This window comes from Psammomys obesus, unplaced genomic scaffold (assembly GCF_907164565.1).
Source record: "Psammomys obesus unplaced genomic scaffold, mPsaObe1.curated_primary_1811, whole genome shotgun sequence".
Taxonomy (NCBI): Eukaryota; Metazoa; Chordata; class Mammalia; order Rodentia; family Muridae; genus Psammomys; species Psammomys obesus.
The window spans coordinates 30,714,486-30,718,841 of record NW_026587216.1 but is presented as its reverse complement, the minus strand read 5'-3'; positions in this window follow the sequence as shown (position 1 = coordinate 30,718,841).

Sequence of the window (4,356 nt, the reverse complement as noted above, 5' to 3'; positions counted from 1 at the left end):
AAAAACAGGTTTCTCATGTCTGGTACTATTTTTGTTTTATTTTGGTTTGTTTTTGGTTTTTTCCTGGTTCCATTTCTTGGATGGAGCACTGGTAGCCCAGATGAGAAAAGCGTATTTATACACTGAGTTATAGGCATTATAATCTTTAACGGTATAGTTCATTTCAGCCATCCATATATTATTCCATTGACCTCATTCCTTCTCCTGTATGTGTTTTCCTCTTGCCTCCCCAAAGTCATCCCATTTTCCAAACTCCTTTATCAGATCACTTATGTCTACTTCCATTTCCCATTCTCCTACTTTATTCTATATTTCTGTCCTTCCGTCTCCTCGAGAAGCCCCTCTTTTCAATGTCCTTGATCAGATTTCTTGTACCCTGCTATTTCCTTCCCTTTTGTTCCTAATCTCCCTATGTGATTGAAGTTCCTGTTTTATTTTCCTGGTTTCTATAGTTACCCATAGGCTATGTGCTCACTCACATCAGAAGATTTGAAGCTAGGAACCTCGAAAAAACAATAGGCAACATTTGTCTTTCTGGGTATAAGTTATGTTGTTCAATATGACCTTTTCTAGATCTATACATTTATCAGCAAAGTTTATAATTTTATTTTTCTTTACTGCTAAAAGTAGTTCATATGTGAAAGGTAACATTTATTATAAAGAAAAACATTTAATTGATGCTGGTTTATAGTTTCAGAGTTTCAACCCATTATTATCATGGCAAGAAGCACTACATCATGAAGAAAAACACGGTATTGGAGGAGCTAAAAGATCTACATCTTGATCAGCAGGCATCAGGAGAATCCGTGTCACACTCTATAGAACTTGAGCTAAGGAGACCTCAAAGCGTGCCTCCACAGTGACACACTTCCTCTAACAAAGCCACACCTCCTCCAATAATGACACACCTCCTAATACTGCTGCTCCCTATGACCAAGCATTCAAACACACGAGTTTATCGAAACCACACCTATTCAAACCACCGCAGCAAACATCTTGCTTCTATTTTTCTTTCTCTAAGTGGGATTTCACCATTCAGTCATTGTGATTAAGTAAAAAGAAAACTAGTGACAGGATTCTAAAATCCATGACTCACCTGGCTTTCAATCATTCCTGACACATTATGCTGAGGAAGTCATCCACGAATAGAAAAGAGAATGTGGCCTCTGTGCAGTGCAGCTGCTCTTTGTCTGTATATTGGTGCCTCATTCTTGAGTAGCCCGGCTCATATTCTTTTTCTGTCATGTGCTATTCTGTCTGAGCGGGGAACAATGTTCACAAGGAGCTTGAAGAAGATTATAATCTGTGAAAGCAGATCTCAGAGAAAACAAAGCTATTAGAGTACAAAACAAGAAAAATAGGATTAGTGTCTTTATTTTTTAATACTTTAATTATTTAAAGTTCTATAAAATAATTGCATAAAAATAATTAATTAGCAGAGACTCAAAAATTAAAATCAAGAACATCAAAGATATGTGAGTGTGTGTGTACAGATTGGTATATACATCAAAAGAACATTTACATATGCAGTATATAAAAGCAAGAGAAGTTTCATATGTTGAATTCTACGAAAAACAGAATATCAAAAAATATTAGATTGTAATTATTAAAAATAAAAGACTTCCATATATGTGGTTTTAGTAAACAGCTCTGGCAGGACAGGCTTACATGAAATGCGTGCCCCTGATCCATAAGTAATCATTCGCCTTAAGCAAGAAGACTGGATAAAGAAATTCATTTATAGAAAGAACGTGAGGAAAACTATGAAATAAGAGGTGGTTTTCCACTTATAGTAAAAGTTGTGTCTTATACAAGAAAATAGCTTTCCAAACAAAATCAACAAATCATTTCAGAGACACAAAGCACCAAATTATGGAAACAGTCTATGTTCTGTCAACAGGTGGATGGCTGCAGACATTTGGGCATATAAGCACAATGAAATTTATTAATTTGTAAAGAAGACTAAACTGGTTTCCTTTACAGGACATTAATGGATAGAACTGGAGATCCAAATTAGCCAGAGTACTTCAGACTCAGAAAGATGAATGTCACTTGTTTCTTCTCCATTTGGAAATCACATGTTCATATGCCAGGTCATGAAAATAGAAGTTAAGCTGTCTGAGAAAATGGTGGGGCTATTGGAAGGGAGGTGGGGAGAGAAATCAGAGGCTGGAAAGCTGATCATAGTCAAAATAAATTTATAAGAAAATAGCTATGAAAGCCAATATTATGTACAATGAACACATAAAAGTAAAAGTTTACAAAATATCACACACACACACACACACACACAAATGTCTGTGGTAGTTTGAATGGAAATGTCCCTCAGGTCCTCATAAGCTCATATATGTAAATACTTGTTCTGCAGTTGGTAGAAGTTCTTAGGAAGAATGAAGATGTGTGTCCTTTTTAGAGGAGATATTTTGTGGAGTCTGGCTTTGAGGATTTGCAAGCCTTCCACTATGCTCAGTATGCTTCCTCTGCCTCCTGTTTTTGGGTCAGGATGTTATCTATTAGCTGAAGCTCAAGAACCATGCCTGCCTACCTGCTGTTATTTCTATTTCCATCATGGTAGAAATAGACTCCTATTTCCTATGTCCGTCCCACAGAAACCCTCCCATCTACACTTGATCTTAGCCAAAAGGCCGAGAAGCTGAAACCCTCCCATCTATAGGTTGCTTTGGTTATCAAGTTTTATCACACCAACAGAGAGCCGCTAACCCACAACCTAAGCAGGATCCAAACTTATCCTCCCAATATATAGTGATATTTTTTGTATTTTAAAAGATAAATGATTATGTTCATCCTGCCAGGTTAGAATAAGGCCTCTACCACAATTTTAATCCAAATTTGAAGTGAGCTTTGATTAAATATTGTCCAGGTTGGTGGACTGGCTAGGTCCATTCCAAGGTTCCCAATAACTGGTGACGAGTCACATTTTGTAGGAGCATAAAAAGGAAAAACCGCAGGGCCACCATATTTCCTATCAATCAGGGTCAGGCATACACCCTGATATATGTCCTGCTCATGTGCCTCCTCATCTACATGTAAATGAAAGCACATATGGTATAGTTGAGTCAAAGTTACTTAGGGGAATGAAAACATGCAGCTTATTGTTTCCCATAAATAATATATTCTAAAATTTTAGGAAGTATCTGTACTTGGGCAAAGGGCTTACAGGATAGAGGGGTTTTTGTTTCATAAATCTCTTAGGCATGGTAATGAAAACTTAAAACGTAACTTTGGCTCTCACAATGCCATTCCTACCTTTTCTTAAACATACGGTCTTCCCATTTAAGAAAGGCTGACCTGAACGCACATGTAGAGTAAGCTGAAACTCATTATGTAGACTAAGTTGGTCTAGAATTAACCTGTCTGCCTACATCTACCTTCCAAATGCTGGTATTAAATATATGTTCAATATGTACAAATATTTACGATAATAAAATAGAGGCTATAAAGCAGTAATTCTCAAACTTTCTAATGCTATAACCTTTTAATACAACTTCTCATCTTGTACTGACTTCAACCATACACTTTTTTTAAAGACAGGGTTTCTCTGTGTAGCCTTAACTGTCCTGGACTCGCTTTGTAGATCAGGCTGGCCATGAACTCATAGAGTTTGACCTGCCTCTGCCTGCAAGGTGCTGTGATAACAGTCATGTGCCACCATACAGTTATTTTTGTTGCTGCTTCATGATTGTAACTTTGCTAGTTATAAATTCTAACGTAAGTGGTTTTGAAGGCATGCATTTGCCAAAGGGTTGTGACTTGCAGATTAAGAACCAGTGCTATAAAGGATTTACTCATGAACTTGTTTAGGGAATATTGTTACACAAATAATTTAGCTAAAGAAGTACTGCCTCCAGTTTGGCTGGCAGATAACATACTAATCAGCCTTGTTAGAAAAAAAATAGGAAAAACAATTTTGTACCATAATTGGTTTTTAGGGTTGCTGAGAAAGTTCTACTAACATTTGTTCACCAAGATTGACCTCCAATTAGCCACCAATTCCACAAGAAAAGAACACAACCCTGTTTAAAAACCACCCGTTTTTTACTCCTATCCCATATCAAATAACATGCCTCTAAGGGGCAGATCACTGGGGCAGAGCAGGGTCATAGCCACAATTAAGTCCTGGTCTGCCTTTAAATGCCTTGTCCACTTATCAAGAAAGACATAATTCTGCAAGATGAACCTGGGTAAAAACTCTTAACAATGCTGATGTACTTAAAAATAATTCTGACAGTTCTTTTGCTCTGCAAATCTCCTCCCATCTGGCTAAGAGGCCAGACTTTTTGTTCCCCCATCTCTGATTAAAGTATTTAAAATATAACCTAGGGCTGGAAATTGAAA